At 52.9% G+C, this 18,019-nt stretch overlaps 1 protein-coding gene across 1 annotated transcript in view; it reads right to left on the reverse strand.

The window, feature by feature from the left end:
- Window positions 1–18,019, reverse strand: part of TECPR2 (tectonin beta-propeller repeat containing 2) — a 98,251-nt gene that overhangs the window by 5,074 nt on the left and 75,158 nt on the right. The window lies entirely within an intron of this gene.

Consider the following 18,019-nt stretch of genomic DNA (forward strand, 5'->3'; position numbering starts at 1 on the left):
CGGCAGGCGCCACAGGGGAAGGGGAGGTGGCCGGGGGCCTGGTCTGAGGGTCCTCACAAGCCCCTGTTCACAGCTTCATGCTCGGAGAGAAGGCAAACGTGGCCCAGTGTTGGCAGTGGGTGACTCTGGGTGGACCTGAGGCTATGGGAGTTACTGAAATCTGCAAGTTTTCCGTTGGTCTGAAGTTTTTCAAAATGAAAAGTTAAATTTTATAAGTTATGAAGGTAAAAGACACCAAAAAACGCAGTTGCCATTTAGAGTGTTGGGACAGAGGGTCCGCGGGGAGAAGGTGTGTGGACCGGCCCGGGAGCTCGATCAAGGGTGGCTGGGCAGCCTGGGGAGGGGTCGAGGTGGGTGTCTGTGGACATGGGTCTCCCCACTCACGCCCCCGAGCCCCCCTCTTCTGCTCTGCTTGGCATACAGACAGGGCCAGGCCGAGAGCCAGGCCGACTGTGCACAGCTGCCATGAGCTTCGCAGGAAACAGGAACCGGCAGGCAAGGCGGCCAGTGAGCCCGCTCGGCCTCGCGTGCGGGGAGGGGTGCCCTAGGTCCAGCATCGCCCCCCCGCCACCGCTCCAGAGAGGATGAGGGGCTGCGGGGAGCGGATGGACGGCCCTGCGATCGATCGGCACACCACGCTGGGCACAGACGCGGCTGACACGCCCTGTGTGCCTGTGGGAGATGCGATCAGAACTCATGGGCGCTCTCAGCTGAGGAGCATCCTAAACGCTTTCCAGGCAAGAACACAGGTTCTGAAAGCGCTCTCTGCTTTCCCATGGCTGGTGCGGCTGTGACTTCCGCTCTACGGAGACGGAGACGGGGGTCTGTGCCCCTCCCCTGGAATCCGCCCTCTCACTTTGACCAAAACAACATGGCGGAAGCATCCCGCTGGCAGGGCCGAGCCTGGTCTCGAGAAGCAGGCAGCGTCAGCTTCTCCTCTCAGAACTCAGCCGGCATGGAGAAGTCTGCGGTGCGGAGGCCCCGCGGAGGGGAGAGAGGTGTGCGGGGCCCAAAGGCCCGGCCGTGGTGAAGCAGGGAGGAGCCGTCCATGCTGGACTCCGCCCGCATCCCAGCCCCAGAGTCCTGAGAGGTACGAGTAGTAAAGCGCTGCTCGAAGCCACGAAGTTTCCGGGCAGTGGTGCAGTGGGAAGACAGAGAAGACACTGTGATGCGGAGGCAGGGAAGAGCCGGCGGGCGGGGAGAAGCCCTCGGAGGAGGAGGAGGGCCGGGAGGAGAACCGCCACTGGGCGGCCAGGGCGGGTCGGCGCCCCTTCTCTCTCCTCTCCCTCCTTGGGCGCCCGTCATCTCCTGGACAGCTCTGAACCTGGACCCCCTCGGTCCCCCGGCCCCACTGCCCGGTTTGGGCACGGTCCTGCCTGCCACCCGCCAGTCACCAGGGTGCCCAGACACTGTGGGACCCCTCCTGCCTGCCCGCCTGCCTCGCTGCCACGTCTCCCGACTGCCCAGAGTACGGCGGGAACTCCTCGGCGTGACGCCCCTGCCTCCTCGGGGCCTCGGCCGGCCTGCCCTCCCCCCACACGCCCTCGTGCACAGGGCAGGCTGCAACCCACCCTGCACAACCCCACACAGCTCCTGGCCGGGGGAGCTACACCTGCCCGGGCTGAGGGGGGCATGGACACGAGGCTCCCTGCTTCCCTCTGAGGGAAGCCCAGCCCTTCACTTATTCTCATCCAATAAAAAGATAGCTTTTTACTGAAGGGTCACACACCTTTAAAAAACAACACAAACCCTAAGTGTACAGCTCGGTGGGCTTTCAGGGCATGAGGGCAGCCGCTGCCCCCCACCCCCAAACTCGATGATGTCAGGACGGGACTTGAACCTCACTCCCAGGGGAGGCAGCAGGAGGGGCAAGGACATAAGCCAGTTCTCAAAGGACAGGAGAGCAGAAGCAGCTGGAATACAAGCAGGGACGTTGCTGACTGCACATTACGAGGATGAGCAAGGCACCCGTATGGACACATCCTACGAGGGGTGTCATCCTGCAGCATTTCCCAGGCTGGGTTCCGCGGGACACCATGCCACCCCCGCAGCTCTCGGGTCGGCTGCTTCCTGGACACACACCTCCCCGTGAAGCCACGCGGTCATTTGCTCAGCAAACGCCGAGCACCTCAGATGCTGGGTGCCGGGGAAACCTCCCCGCAGACAAACCACGCGCCTCTGTCCTCACAGAGCCTCCATTTCACCGGGGGTGGGCCAGGCAAACACACCAGGGCTGCGTCACGTGACGGGGAGAGAGGGGCCAGGGGAACACCACGGCAATGGGGTGGGGGTGGGGGTCCTTGACCCTGCCGCCCCAGCAGGGGCACACCAGCCTGGAGGCCGGTGAGTGAGGAGGCGGAGGCGAGAAGGCAGCAGACGTGCTAAGGGAGGTGTGGAGAGAGAAGTGATGTGAGCGGACACCGCTGCTGCGAGGACCGCCCTCAGGGAAGCTGGAAGGAGCAGAGTCCCGTGCTGGAAGCCGGTGGAATAATGCAGGTGAGAGACAGCTCGGCTGGGGGCGCTGGGCAGGACCCAGGAGACGCTGTCCCCACTCTGATTCTCAGCACGGGCTGCTCACGCCAACCACCCGGAGGGCCCAGGCCTCGGCATTTGAGATGCCCCACTGGTCACTCTGGCGTCCAGTGGTGGTGGGCAGGTGGGGGCGGGGCTCTTTGAAAACACTTTAACAGGATAATAAAGAAGCGGCGGGAAGGGCTGGGCAGTGGTAGCAGGTGTTACTCAGAGGTCAGGAGGAACACAAAATGAGCCCATTAGCAGCCCCTGGAAGTCTGCAGAGGGGCGGTGGAGGGCACAGCCAGGGCCGTTGAACCAGACTGCTAAGGGTTAAGAGGAGAAGAGGCCACAGGGCAGAACAAGGCTGCTGGGGCGCTGCTACCTGAACAAGTCAGCTCGTGGGAGAGGGAGGGACGCAGGGAGGCGGGCTGTTAAGGTTCCAGGAGGGGAGGAGGGGCCGGTGAAGTCCTGGAGTCGCTGGGGGGTGGGAGGCAGGGAGAGGAGCAGAGGACTTCTTCCTCAGAGAAGGTCTTGTCCCGGGAGGGGAGAGGCGGCACAGAAGAGTTGTCAGGCGCCCCCGCCAGCCCCACACGCTGCCACCATCCTCTGGGACACTGGGTCCCAGCCCTGGCGATGTTCTGTGTCTTTTCCAGGTGTCTCAGTCACCTGTGTGTCCTGAAGGACAGTCACACAACAGGTCCCAAGGAGTGTTTGTCTGATAAAGTGGAGAGGAAGGAGGTTCTGGAAACTCACTGACTGGTGCTTCCCCGCCAGCCAGCCAGCCAGCCAGCCCGCCACTCAGCCATCATCCATCTACCTGTCACTGCCCACCCCGCCCACCCATCACCGCACCCGCCCATCCGCGCCTCCACCGCCCTCCCACCAGCCCCAACCACCCAGCAGGCGTTAGGCTGAGCGCCTGCCCCGTGCCGGGCACGGTGCTGGGTGCTGGGGATCAGTCTTCTTGACTCCTGGATTTTCAAGTCTGGTGAGAGACACGTCGTTAATCAGACAGTCACACGAGGACATGTAAGGCTGCCACAGGTAAGGGGAGCTACAGCGGTGAAGAACGTGGTGCTCTGAGCACGTACCTGGGGTCAGACAGGCGGTCAGGCAGAGCTGCCCTAGGAGCTGTCGGCGAGGTGAGACTGAAGGATGATCAGGAAAGAACCAGGAGAGAAGGGCAGGGAGGCGTGTGCCGGGGGGCAAGAGCGTATGCACAGGAGGGAGCGCGGCCTGAAGGGCCGAGGCTGGAGCGGGCAGGGCAGGGCCGGGCGCCACCTGCAAGGTCTGTCTCCTCAGCAGATCCCAGCAAGGGCTCTGAGATCAGAGGTGCTCAGACAGAGAGAGGTTTGGAAATGTATCCGAGGTCTGATGGCAAGAAACAAGACGCAATGAACAAGAGGACCTCCCAGCCGAGTCGAGGACTCAGTGCAGGCCAGACAGGCACACCACCCTGGCCTCCGGGAGAAGAGGCAGTATGGAAAAGACAGGGAGATTCCATAAATGTCACCCACCCTCTGCCACCCCGAGAGCTCCTGAACTCGGCCCAAGAAATGCTGCTTCACGAAAGTCGACTGGAACACATTCCAATGACCTTACTCCCAGAGGTCAAGCAGGGCCAAAATGCCAAGAGGGGGCTGAACAGGAAGTAGCTGTGAAGACTGCTCCTGCCCACGAACTGGCCATTTTCAAACTGGGAAACTCGCTCTTGCTGAACCCCAGACCCCTCCCTAGGGAAGGTGGGTAAGGCCAGAGTGGTTCTCAGACCTTGGAGTCCCTGGGACTCGTGGGGGACCTCGTTAGACTGGCCCATTCCTGGGCTTGGGGCCAGACCTTCCACATCAGACTTCGGGGCTGGAGCCCAGAAGTGACTAAACAAGCCCTCCTTCTGTGCGCTACCTTCTGTAAGACAGTGCTCTACACTGTGAAGTAGACAAGGCAATACTACCCAAAGCGATCTACAGATTTCAATGAAATCCCTACCAAAATCCCAGCTGGTATTCTTACAGAAATGGAAGAGCTGATCCTAAAATTCGTATGGAATTACAAGGGACCCCGAACAGCCAAAACAATCCTGAAATAAAAAACACAGTTGGAAGACTCACACTGCCTGACTTCAGAACTGTTATAAAGCTACAGTAATCAAACAGTGTGATGCTGACATAAGGATAGACATATAAATCAGTGGAATAGAATTGAGAGTTCAGAAATAAATCTATACAGCCAAGTAATTTTTGACAAGGTTGCCAAGATCATTCAATGAGAAAAGAGTAGTCTTCAACAAATGGTGCTAGGAAAACTGGACAGCACACACATAAGGGAATGAGGCTGGACCCTTAACTCACATGGTATATAAAATTAACCTGAAATGGATCAAAAATAAATGTAAGGGCTTCCCTGGTGGCACAGTGGTTAAGAATCTGCCTGCCAACGCAGGGGACACGGGTTCAAGCCCTGGTCCGGGAAGATCGACATGCCGCAGAGCAACTAAGCCTGTGTGCCACGACTACCGAGCCTGCACTCTAGAGACCACAAGGCACAACTACTGAGCCCACATGACACAACTACTGAAGCCCAAGTGCCTAGAGCCCATGCTCTGCAACAAGAGAAGCCACCACAATGAGAAGTCCGCGCACCGCAACGAAGAATAGCTCCCGCTCGCCACAACTAGAGAAAGCTCACGCGCAGCAACGAAAAACAAAAACACAGCCAATAAATAAATAAATAAATAATAAATAAATGTAAGAGCTAAATCTGGCAATGGTTTCTTAGATATGGCACCAATAACAAAAAAGATAAATTGGACCTCATCAAAATTAAAAACTTTTGTACATCAAAGGACACCATAAAGAAAGTGAAAAAACCCATAGAATAGGAGAAAATATCTCCAAATCATATATCTGATAAAGGTCTAGTATCCAGAATTAAAAACTCTTTAAAAATCCAACAAAAACAACAACAAAAATAAAATAAAATCCAATAACAAAAAGACAACTGAACTTTAAAAAGGTCAAAGGACTTGAATGGACATTTCTCTGAAGACGTACACATGGCCAACAAACATATGGAAAGATGTTCAATGTCATTAGTCATTAGGGAAATATAAATGAAAACCACAGTGAGGCATCATTTCACACCCACTAGGATGGCTAAAAAAAGAAAATGGGAAACAAGTATTGGTAAGGATATGGAGAAACAGGAATTCTCACATATGCTGCTGGGGACGTCAAATGGTGCAGCTGTTGTGGAAAACAGTTCGGCAGTTCCTCCAAGGTTAAACATAGAATTACCATACGACCCAGAAATCCCACTCCTAGATATATACCTAAGGAATTGGAACAGATGTCCAAATAGAAGCTACACGAATGTTCATGACAACACTCTTAACAATAGCCAAAAAGTGGAAACAATCCACATGTCCACCAACTGATGAGTGGGTAAACAAAATGTGGTCTTATCCATACAATGGAATAGCATTCAGCAATAAAAAGGAATGAAGAGGGCTTCCTGGTGGCGCAGTGGTTGAGAGTCCGCCTGCCGATGCAGGGGACATGGGTTCGTGCCCCGGTCCGGGAAGGTCCCACATGCCGCGGAGCGGCTGGGCCCGTGAGCCATGGCCGCTGAGCCTGTGCATCCGGAGCCTGTGCTCCGCAATGGGAGAGGCCACAGCACTGAGAGGCCCGCGTACCGCAAAAAAGAAAAAAAAAGGAATGAAGTACCGATACTGATACAACATGGATGAACCTCAAAAACATGATGCTCAGGGCTTCCCTGGTGGTCTAGTGGTTAAGAATGTCTTGCAATACAGGGGACGCCGGTTCAATCCCCGGTTGGGGAACTAAGATCCCACATGCCGTGAGGCAACTAAGCCCACGCCTCTCAACTAGAGAGCCAACGAAAGATCCCACGTGCTGCAACTAAGACCCGACGCAGCCAATAAATAAATAAATAGTTTTTAAAAAAATGATGCTCAGTGAACGAAGCCAATCACAAAAGACCACATATTGTATGACTCCACTTATATGAAACATCCAGGAGAGAAAAATCCATACAGAGAGAAGGCAGATTAGTGGTTGCCAGGGGTTGCGGGGCGGGAGGAACGGAGAGGGACGCTACTGGGTGCAGGGCTTCCTTCTGGGATGATGAAACTGCTCTGCAATCACACAGTGATAAAAGGTACACAACGCTGTGAATGCACTGAGTGCCACTGATGGTAAATTTTATGTGTGCGTATTTTACCACAATTTTTTTTTCTTTTAAATAAATTTATTTACTTATTTATTTTTGGCTGCGTTGGGTCTTCGTTGCTGTGCTGGACTTTCTCTAGTTGCCGCAAGCGGGGACTACTCTTTGTTGTGGTGTGCGGGCTTCTCACTGCGGTGGCTTCTCTTATTGCGGAGCACGGGCTCTAGGCGCGTGGGCTCAGTAGTTGTGGCATGTGGGCTCAGTAGTTGTGGCATGCGGGCTCAGTAGTTGTGGCTCGCAGGCTCAGTAGTTGTGGTACACGGGCTTAGTTGCTCCACGGCATGTGGGATCTTCCCGGACCAGGGCTTGAACCCGTGCCCCCTGCGTTGGCAGGTGGATTCTTAACCACTGCGCCACCAGGGAAGCCCCTACCACAATTTTTTAAAAAACAAAAAGTAGACAGGCTTGGTTGTGACAATGTACTATTGTTTTGCAAGATGTCATCACTGGGGGAGACTGGGTAAAAGGTACACAGGGTTTCTATTATTTCCTACAAATGCAAGTGAATCTGCAGTTTTCACAATAAAAATCTCAATGAGAAAAAGAAGCAGGCAGGCTAGAATTTTGGTTTATTCATATTCAAAACTTCATAAAAATGAAAAAAAGAAAGAAGGATGCAATTTGTAAAATGGAATAAATAAGGAATTTAAGATTTAACATCATTTGGAAATGCTAAAAAAATTATGTATAATCTTGGTGTGCTTCCAAAGTCTGTGAGACAGTATGTGTGTGTGTGTACACGTGTGCAAGTGTGTGAGTGTGTGTGGGTGTGTGCCTATTCCTGCTTATTTTTAAGTGTCCTTTAAAGATAAGCTGCAGTGCGGGTGATGGGGAGGGAGCCACACCCCCTTTCTGGAAGCACCCAGATCACAGCCACCAACCTGCTTTGATATTTACAAATCAAAGGGGCTGTTCGTGACTATAAACACCCCATGTTCTCAAAAGATAAGCACTCAGTTACTCATTACTATGAACAAGTAACACCAGTGTTACAGGATATACCATTACTCTCTCCCATTAACTGAGAGACTCTCCACAATTTATAAACTGAGATCTTGACTAGACATGATGTTGAAGTTAAGGGGTGAAGTTTTCACGTGATGGACTGTTCCCAAACTGGGACTCCAAAGGTTCTGCTGCTGTGCACACCGGCCTGGGGGCCCAGAGTGACCGTTCTCAGGTTAAGGGATTCATCTTAGCTGCCAGATGCAGCAAAAATACAGCTGAGCTTAGATAACGTGAGCTGGAAATGTGGCAGGTTCCGTGTTTCCTGGAATCAAGACAAGCTTGTTTTCGAGTTACATACATTACTTGTTAACTCTGACTCCAAGCTTCTCGTCTCGTATATTCCCCCAAGAATTCGGACTACAGTCACTAAGTTAGTTGTGGTAAGACCACACACTCTGAAGACCACACATACAGATGGCCAAAAAGCACATGAAAAGATGCTCAAGATCACTAATTATTAGAGAAATGCAAATCAAAACGACAATGAGGTATCACCTCACACCGGTCAGAATGGCCATCATCAAAAAGTCTACAAACAATAAATGCTGGAGAGGGTGTGGAGAAAAGGGAAGCCTCTTGCACTGTTGGTGGGAATGTAAATTGGTGCAGCCACTATGGAGAACAGTATGGAGTTTCCTCAGAAAACTAAAAGCAGAACTACCATATGACCCAGCAATCCCACTCCTAGGCATATCTGGAGAAAACCATAATTTGAAAGGATGCATGCACCCCGGTGTTCACTGCAGCACTATTTATAATAGCCAGGACATGGGAAGCAACCTAAATGTCCATTGACAGAGGAATGGATAAAGAAGATGTGGTGCATATATACAATGGAATGTTACTCGGCCATAAAAAAGAACAAAATAATGTCATTTGCAGCAACATGGATGGACCTAGAGATTGTCATACTGAGTGAAGTATGTCAGACACAGAAAGACAAATATCATATGATATCGCTTATATGTGGAATCTAAAAAAAGGATGCACATGAACTTAATTACAAAACAGAAATAGAGTCACAGATGTAGAAAACAAACCTGTGGTTACCAGGGGATGGGGGGGAGAGATAAATTGGGAGATTGGGATTGACATATACACACTACTATATATAAAACAGATAACTAATAAGAACCTACTGTATAGCCCAGGGAACCCTACTCAGTGCTCTCTAATGGCCTGTATGGGAACGGAATCTAAAAAAGAGTGGATATATGTATATGTATAACTGATTCACTTTGCTGTACAGAAGAAACTAACACAGCATTTGTAAATCAACTATACTCCAATAAAAAAAAAAAAAGACCACACACTCATAGGATAAATGACTCTGGTAATCACAGACAATGGAGAGATATAGCTGATGGCTCTGGTCACCGGTCACCTGCCCTCCGCTGGTGGCAGCTGAGGCAGGCAGAAGTGTGCAACCCAGAAGTTGTCCAGCCCTCCCTCAGCTATTTTCACTAACATTGGTTTTCTACCCAATTTCGTGAGACTACAAGCTTGGCCCCTGTGCTGTGTGGCCTCAGTTGCTTCAGGGGCCTCCGAACTGGTCTCCATCCTACCTGGGGCTGCAGGATAGTCTGCACTGGGCATCTAACTGTCTTGCACTGTTGGCCACGGTCCCTGCTACCTGCAGGGTAACCCCCACCCCCCCACAGCCCTGCACCCTCTCCCAGCAGCACCCCCTTTCTGGCCTCACGGTTGGCCAGGCCCAACAGCGCTGGGCTTTGGCTCTAAGCAAACAGGACTTTGCACCCCACCTCTGGATTCCCCTTTGCAAGACTGCTGCGAAAACCCTCCCTGCTCACAAACTGCCTGCTTCGCTGGCCTCCTGAAGGACCCCCTGCCCCATCTCCCAGCCCAAAGGGGCCCCATCCAGGCTCATCCCACCAGGCCTTCCCCAGTGTGCCCCCCATACCCCACTCCCCTAGGGGCTGGGCAGACTCGGAATCCGTCACGCTTTTCCATTTTCACAGCCCGCAGAGCTCCAAGCGTGCCTGGTCTCACAGAGCCTCTGCTCAAGAAACCCTCATGCAACTGGCATATCGGGGGGCAGCAAGGCTCAGGAACCCCACGTGAGGAGAGGGAAGGCAGCACAAGCAACTCCAGCTCAAAAGAAAACACACAGCCTCTTACTAAAAAGCTCTGGCTTTTCTGAATCAAGGTCTCACCAAAACCGATTTGGGGCTGGAAAGGATGCAGGAGACCGGCTAAGCCCAACCCCTTCATATCCTGGGTGAGAAAACTGACAAAACTAAGGCTGAGAAGTGAGGATCCTGCCCATGGCTCTGGGGCTCAGACCAGAGTTCTCCAGACTTGTAGCAGACTGAGCCTTTGTCCCAAGAAACACACACACACACACACACACACACACACACACACACACACACACACACACACACACACACACACACACACACACACACACCCCTCCCTCAGCCAGAATGTGAATAAATCCAGGAGAAAAGAAAAAAAAATTGAAAATTTTGCAACCAAAGGTAATGTTTATCTAGACAGATCCTTCTGGTATGGACTTTATGTGACCTTGGATAAAATGCAGCAGGAATGTTTCAGGAACACCAAGGCGGATGAATCGGAGAGCCTGCAGAGCAGCACAGACCACACCACAAAAGACGCCTTCTGGAGAGAAACCCTAACCCCTCACGGTGGCCAGTCCCACTTCCTTCCCCTCCAAGTTGTGCCCTCCCTCTGTCCTAATGAACCTTGAATCCACCTAACATTTGTGACACACGGTGAACTCTGCCTTTCCCTGAGGATTTGGGGTCTGGACCGAGCACCCCGAGGCCGCTGTAGGGAAGCCCTCAGGCTGTCCCTGGGCCGTGGCCCCAGCGCTGTCGCACTTTCTGAGGTCTGTCGGGTCATTTTAGTTCTTCCGCGTTTTCTCCTGTAGGGGATCCTTGTGCTGCCTCTGGTCTATTCCTTCTCATTTCACATACGCTTCAAACCTGGATACCAGTGTTAACAGCCTGTATTTAAAGTACCAGCAGGCTCTCAGACACTCTGGCCTTCAACTCAGCGCGTGACCCGGGGCACACCCCCTCCTCCTCGGGCTCTGTGTCCTCAGCTGGAGGATGAGCAGGTGACCTGCGAGGCTCCCCTACCAGGTTTTCACGCTCTGAGTCTGGGACATGGCAGTTCTGGCTGCCCTGGGCCTGCTGTGCCGCCCAGTGGTCTCCCCCGAGACCTGCGAGCCCCGCTCTGCGAGCTGCCTTGGACCCCTGTGGCAGGCACCCAGGGCAGGTGCACGGGGGCAGCTCTGCCAGTACTGGTGGAACACGTTTGGCTGAAGTATAGGATTTTATCTGGAGAATGAGTTGCACTGCTAAAACTGCTGACCCAGCTGAGCGAGGCCACCAGATGCCAGGCTCTGGATGGGAGCAAAGTTCCTCTGCTTCTTTCTTCCTCTAGCTGGCCGACTGCAAAGCCAGAGGACCTCCCCCCTGGGGATTCCTGCGCCGGCTCCTGCAGTCTCCTTGGCCCCCGCATCTGGTCTGAATCCAGCAAGACACAGCATCTGCTAATTGCAGGGGGATGTGCTAAAGAAAAACACTCAGAAACAGGTTTTCTGGGCAGCTGTTACGTTCCGTTCTTCCTGAGCAGGGGCTGGTGAGGTCGGCCGTGATCACTCTTTCTGTTCACCACTGGGGAGTGGACCCCAGCCCGGATGACTGTGCCCGTGGTCAGCAGCAGGGCTCCAGCGTTGCTGTGATACGAGGTCTGCAGAAACTCTATCCCAGGGTGCAGGTGCCTCCAAGAGCTTCTCACATTCAGCTGCTCAACTGAATGCCTGGTGCTGGGGCCCTGTTCACCGGCTGCTGCCCAGGCAGCCTGGGGCTGGCCGTCCAGAGCAGCAAAGCCCAGAAGGGAAAGGTCCCTGGAGGTGACCCTATGGTTTGCTCCCCTGGGACCGCATGCAGACCCTTCCTGGTACTAGCACACACCTGTCAGCTGGGACAGATACCTGGGTGTTTGTTTTAATCTCTGGGTCATCGGGTGTTAGAGACTGGTGAGCGGACTGCTGCAGGGCTGGGGAGGGCCATCCGTACCCTGGCGGCCCTGGACTGGGGGTCACAGCCTTCCGGAATGAGAAGAAAGGTTTAGGGACAAATACCCCAGGGAAGGCTAATGTTTCTTAGGAACAGGGCTTGAAGGGATGAAAGCTCAAAACAACAGGTGTTCAAATGGAGCCATGGGAAAAATGGCGACGTGGGGAAAAAAGTAAAGAAGTGGCAGAAACCAATTGCCCTCAGAGTGGGGCCGCTCCGTCCAACAGCGTTAGACTCCATTTCTGGAGGTCTTCTCCCTCACCTGCAGGCAGCACCACTGTGTTCGTCAGCGACTCAGTGTGTAACAGAGAGCTCCACCGATACCTCGACACCACTCAGAGATGCTCAGAGGATTAAAGGAAAATGGACAGGAGGGAGGGGGCATCCTCTGAGGAGCCCTACCACCACGAGTGCGGAGTTGGAAGGGAGGACCTACACCATGGCTCTCAGCACTGGGTGTGTGTCCGAATCACCTGCAGAGCTTTGAAAAGTCCACAGCCTCCTGGGCAATCATAACAGAAGGAACACACGCATCTATCCTTGCAGTCCCTTCTGAAAGAAACAACACTACAGCGAGAGTGGAAGAGGTTTTTTTGTTGTTGTTTAAGTTCAGATCTCACAAGGATAATGACAAGAGGAGAAAACTGCCACACAATTTTGGAGGCTGGAAAGTGGAGAATGAGCAGGAAAGGACTCAGCAGCTGAGAGCAGGGACCCCCCCCCCCAGCAAACCACACAGCCCGATCGCCGCGCAGAGACCGCAGCCAGCACGTCTCATGCACGCTCAGGGGCCCCAGCCAGGCTTGTGGGCCCCCCGCTTACACCAAGGTCACCGACGTCTACAGAAAGCCCCTGCGTGGAGAAGACAGCGGAGAGACAGAAAGCAGGCAACTCAAGGGACACGGAGACCACGCATGGGAAGAAACTTCAAAAACGTCCTTGAGGGCAAGAGAAGACTCGACCACTGTGAAACAGCAAAAGGAGTGTCCAGAAATTTAAAATATAATCACAGAGGAATTCCCTGGCGGTCCAGTGATTAGGACTCCATGCTCTCACTCCCGAGGGCCTGGGTTCAACCCTGGTCAGGGAACTAAGATCCCACAAGCCTCACAGTGTGGTCCAAAAAAAAAAAAAAAAGTGTATGTTTGTGTGTGTGTGTGTATGTATGTGTGTGTGTGTATATTTTTATAGAAATAACCCAATAGAGGGGTTGCAGGATAAAGAAGAAAGATAAAAACATAAAGAAAATAGAGAAAAGGTAAGAGAAGTAGAGGCCACTTTAGGAAGTCCACAGTACGAAAGCAGGACGCCCAGAAAGAGGACACAGAAATGGGAGGGGCAGAGGCCAGAAGGTGACTGCCAGCATGGGAACAGGACACATCCCAGAACAAACACCGTGAGCTCCAGGCTGAAAGGGCTCCTGGCACGAAGGATAAAACAGGCTCCGCCAGGCACATGTCACTCTCTGCTCTCAGAACGCTGGGAACAAACAGATCTTACAAACTTCCAGAGAGAAAAAGCAGGTCAAATATCAAGGATCAGGTATCAGAATGGCTTCAAACTTCTCAACAGCAATACTGGACACCAGGAGATGACGGAAGAAGACCTTAAAATTCTAAAGGAAGTCTATTTCCAACCTAGACTGCTATACTCATACAAGGTCACGGATAAACGTGGGCAAAGACTTTCAGACACACAACGCGTCCAAAAGTTACCTCTACAGACCCTTCTCAGGAACCGACCGGAGGATAAACTCCACCAAAAAAAAGAGACAGAAAGAGGAAGACACAGGATCCAGGAGAGAAGGGATCCAAAGCACGAGCAAGGCAAAGGGGGCCCAGGAGGACAGAGTGATCAGGCCAGAGGGCCGGCCAGAGCATCCAGGACAGATGACTCCAAGAATGGGATGGAGCCCACAAGAATGGGATGGAGCCCACACGCCCAAGTGTACGGAAGGGAAACGGACACAGCTGGCAGGGAGAGCCTGGGGTTGAATGTGTAAAACACAGAAAACCAGATGGGAAAAAAAGACTACGATCGAGCCCAGGGAAAACAGAGAGTCGTGTGGACAAGCAAACGGAGTGCAGTTTACTGCCCGGCTCAGCTCTGAAGGGTGTGCGCCCCATCACAGCACCGCAGCTCCCGAGGATGGAAGCAGGGAGACGGGCGCACGGCTGGGGGGACAGGCACCCTTCCCTTCCAGCAGGAGTCAACCGAAAACCTCTAGAGCTAGAAGGATAGAGACGCAGCTCCCTATGACGTTACTCAGGGAGATGACGCCAAAAGAAAGGAGTTCTCTAGACGGGGGATGACGGGCGGGTAGACGCGTTTCCTGTAGCACACCTGTAGAACCAGCTGACGTGTAACCTGTATAGTTACGTGTGTGACTTTGATAAAAATAAGAACCAACCAACCAAGATGCCTGAGCCCCACCCCGCTGAGCTGATCTCCAGGGGAGGGACCCCGGCCTGGACATTCTCAGCAAGTACCTCAGCCGGTCCCCAGGTGGATGTGATTCTTCACTTTACTGGTCAGGAGATGAAGGGCCAGTGAGTTTGGACAACGTGCCCAAGGTCATTTGGTCTCATATGGAAAAAAATAACTTTTAGTTCAGGTTCTTTTTTTTTTTTTGCGGTACGCAGGCCTCTCACTGTTGTTGTGGCCTCTCCCGTTGCAGAGCACAGGCTCTGGACGCGCAGGCCCAGCGGCCATGGCTCACGGGCCCAGCCGCTCCGCAGCATGTGGGATCCTCCCGGACCGGGGCACGAACCCGCGTCCCCTGCATCGGCAGGCGGACTCTCAACCACTGCGCCACCAGGGAAGCCCAGTTCAGGTTCTTTTGACTTCAAATAGCAGACTCTGACACTGAAGGTCCTGGCTGGCAGAGCCCCAGGGGCCGCTGTGTCCCCTGCTGCTGAGGGGGAAATGCCGCCACACCCTCCCGCCATGTCAGCGAGACCTGATGCATCAGCAACAGAGCTGGCAGGCACAACGAGGGCAGCCAGTCTCGTCACCGAGAGAAGGCCTGGACCCCAACACACACTGGCTTCCTGTGCCCCAAACATTCGGCGTCAGGGTCCCCACTCACCTGCCACCCCAGCCCTGCGTCTCACAGATGTGCACTCTGGATTCAGGGAGCCAGGCCGAAGAGTTTCACGGCTCACTGCAGGCCTTCCTCGCCTAGAGCCTGTCGGGTCCCAGCCGTCGGGGACGCCCACTGCCCCTGGGGCCAACGGCAAACTCTCCAGGCCAAGGGCCAACTCCCCCAGAACCTGAGCCCGAGGACCTCTTGAGTCTCCTGTCACACGATGCCCTTCCTGTATCCTACCCTCCCAGAGGGTCTTGCTGGGTACGACTAGGATTTAGAGCCGAGAGGCACAAGAAACTGATGTCTCACCAGGCCGAGGATGGTCCCCAAGAATGGACCCCAACAACGAACTGTCCTGCCCAAAGCACCACGGAGCAGCACTTTTCCCTACTCAGAAACACTGGGCCAAATGAATTATCTGCTGGTCACTGGAAGTGCCCACTGGGTCTGCCAGGCCCAGTTCAAGGACTACATCGTCCACAGGAGCCAGAGCTGGCAACCCTTGGTGACCTGGGTCTCCTTCCTGGCTGCTACCCTGACCTACTGCCCCCTCTGCCTTTGGTCACCGAGCTTTCATCTCCCTCCAGGGGCGGCCTCCCTCACCCCTGCTCCCCGGCAGCGCCCAGCACAGCCCCGCGCACTCTCGCATTCCTTTACAATTTTTTACTGTCTGATACATTTTAAACAGCTCTGCAGGGGTGTGACTCACATATAATAAAACGCACACATTTAAAGCGTATGATTTGTGGGAACTCCCTGGCGGTCCAGTGGTTAGGACTCCGCATTTTCACTGCTGGGACCTGGGTTCAATCCCTGGTTGGGGAACTAAGATCCTATAAACCGCGTGGCACAGCCAAAAAGGAAAAAGGGGTACAATTTGATCCCTGTTTCCATATGCCTACACTGCTGACACCACCCCGCACCCCTCCTTCATAACCCCTTCCAATCCTGCTGCCCTCACAGGTCCCCAAGCAACCACTGCTCTCTGGAACTACAGATGAGTCAGCATTCTCTAAATGTCATGTAAATTAATCATTATAATATGTATTATTTTTCCACCTGACTTCTTCACTCAACATAATAATCTCATCAAGTTCGGGTTATTTTCAGCCATATTTCCGCAAGTATTTTTCCTGTCACCTCCCCCTCTCTCTTCTCCTTTGGAACTCTGACTATACTTCTATTAGGCCACGTGAAGCTGTCCTGTGCTCACTCATGCCCTGCATTTTGTTTCCAGTCTCTTTTCTCTCTGTTTCAGTTTGGAAGCTTTTAATCACTGTGTCTTCGAGCTCACCAATCTTTTCTCCTGCGATGCCTGCACTGCCGCTCATCACCCAGGGATTTGCCTCTCAGGGATTTTACAATTTTTATCCCTGAAAGTTTGATTTGGGTCTTTTTTACGGCTCCCATTTTTCTACCTACCGCGTGCAATCTTTCCCCAGCTTCTAGAACATAAAGGATAAAGCCATAACAACTGTTATAATGCCCTGCCTATGCATTTTATTTATTTATTTTTTGGCTGCTCTGCGTGGCTTGCAGGATCTTAGCTCCCCAACCAGGGACTGAATCCGGGCCCTCGGCAATGAAAGCACCAAGTCTTAACCCCTGGACCGCCAGGGAAGCCCCCATCCGTAATTATTAGAATAACTGTCATTGTAATAATCTGCTAAGCAGACTCTTCACAAGGGCGGGTGCCACCCCTGCCTTACTGCCCTATGCAGCCTCGCTGTCTGCACTGCACACAGTCAAGCTTCCACTGTCATAAACAGCATCAAAACAAAGAGCTTTGGGAACATTTCTGATTATTTCCCAAGACTGATTCTTATTAGATTATTCAGTTATGAACTTACTCCATAAGTAATATAAGTTCATTGCAAGATATTCACAAAATAGAAGTGAATTAAAGGAAGAAAAGCAATCAGGCACAACAGCACCACACAGCTATAACCACTGCTATCATTTTGCTGTATATCTTTATAGATTTTTTTCAATGTACACACAATTTTAAAAAAATATTTATTTACTTATTTTTGGCTGTGTTGGGTCTTACTTGCGGCACATGGGATCTTCTGTTGTGGAGCGTAGGCTCTTTGTTGCAGCATGCAGGATCCAGAGCACGTGGGCTCTGTAGTTGCAGCACACGGGCTCTCTAGTTGTGGCCTGCAGGCTCCATAGTTGTGGCACACAGGCCCAGTTGCCCCACGGCATGTGGGATCTTAGTTCCCTGACCAGGGATCAAACCCACGTCCCCTGCACTGGAAGGCGGATTCTTAACCATTGGACCACCACGGAAGTCCCGCACATAATTTTATTTTTTTTTAAACAAAAACAGAATCATCAGACATACTTGGTAACTGACATTTTTATTCTCCATGGGAAGAAAACCTCCTCTGGGAAGCACAGTTCAGGGGACGTCGCTGCCCATGCTGCACGCATCCTGCAGAACTCAACTTGGGCCTCAGCATGAACCCCTGGCAGCATCCTCAGGAGCAGGGACCTCCTAGACACTAAGCATGTAACTAGCAACGCTGCTCTCTTTCTCTTATTAAAAGACCGGTACTGTCAGATGCAACTGTGTCTCATGTTTGGCACGCGGAGCTCTGAGCTCCCTGTCCCAGGATGCCGTGTCGTGTCTCTGTGTGGTATCTCGCTCACTGGGATGTGAGGAGGGATTTAACCCATGGTGCCCCAAATGCAGTGAGAGGAATCTGGTTTAATTACCCCCAAGGTCTTGTACTTTTATGTCAGGAGGGAACACGAGTCTTCAGAACACCCCCAAATTCTTAGAAGCAGGCAGCTGGTTGGACCTGCAGCGCTGGGCTTTGGGGTGTGGGTGCCCCGCTCCTTCTGCCATCCCCATCCCCTGTGTTTGTGACCTGTGCCAGCCGCGAAGGAAGTATGAGCAGCATCCAGGGTTGCCCAGAGCCGCCCTGGACAGGAGCAGAGAGCGAGAGCCACTCTCCCTGCGCCCTGTGCGCTCCCGGTGCCCCGAGACAAGTCAGTGGAAGGCCCAGCAGGGGTGGGGGACTTCTCTAACCCTAACGCCTCTCCAACGCAAGCCTTCCTGACGCTAGCTGTGAACTTCTCTAAA

This window comes from Lagenorhynchus albirostris, chromosome 1 (genome assembly GCF_949774975.1).
Source record: "Lagenorhynchus albirostris chromosome 1, mLagAlb1.1, whole genome shotgun sequence".
Classification (NCBI taxonomy): domain Eukaryota; kingdom Metazoa; phylum Chordata; class Mammalia; order Artiodactyla; family Delphinidae; genus Lagenorhynchus; species Lagenorhynchus albirostris.